This window comes from Belonocnema kinseyi, chromosome 5 (assembly GCF_010883055.1).
Source record: "Belonocnema kinseyi isolate 2016_QV_RU_SX_M_011 chromosome 5, B_treatae_v1, whole genome shotgun sequence".
Lineage (NCBI taxonomy): Eukaryota > Metazoa > Arthropoda > Insecta > Hymenoptera > Cynipidae > Belonocnema > Belonocnema kinseyi.
This window is the reverse complement of record NC_046661.1, coordinates 137,340,974-137,341,854: the sequence shown is the minus strand read 5'-3', so window position 1 is coordinate 137,341,854 and position 881 is coordinate 137,340,974.

Sequence of the window (881 nt, the reverse complement as noted above, 5' to 3'; positions counted from 1 at the left end):
AAACAGACGAATTATCTAACCAAAAAATTAATTTTAAACGAAACCGTTGAATTTTAAATTTAAAAAACAACTTTTTAACGAAAGGATGAATTTTTAATCCAAAAGGACGAATTTCCTATCCAAATATACAAATATTGAACAAAACAGTTGAATTTCAACCAAAACAGATTAATTTTTTTACCAAAGGATGAATTTTTATCCAGGAAGACGAATGTTCTATCCTAAAAGACGAATTATCATCCAAACAGACGACTTATCTATCAAAAAAAATTCATCTTTAACGAAACCGTTGAATTTTCAATTAAAAAAAAAATAACTTTCTTAACTAAGTGGTACATTTTTAATCCAAAAGGACAAATTTCCTATCCAAATAGATAAATATTCAACAAAGCAGTTGAATTTAAAACAAAAAAGATTTATTTTTTTACTAAAGGATGAATTTTCTATCCAAACAGACAAATGACCAAAACAGTTGAATTTTAACTTAAAAAAAGTCATTTTTTTACGAAAGGATGAATTTTAAATCCAAGAGAACGAATGTCCTATCCTAAAAGACGAATTATTCATCCACCCAGACGAATTATCTATCTAAAAAATAAATAAATAATAATTTAAATAATTAAATTTTCAGCCGAAAGAAATGAATTCTCAACCAAACAATAATAATAGTAGGCAACCAAAGGGATAAAAAGGGAAAATTTTTCAAAATAAGTGGTAAAATAATTCCCTAGGAAAAAGGGAAAGAGGGTGAAGTCTAAAGAACCTGTATTTTTTAAATGACCTTATTTTTTTAATTATTTTTTCTTTGTAACTCACTTTTTATTTTAAAAAATGGTTACAGGTCTGCTATTATATTATGCCCTTATACACTTTTTACCTCA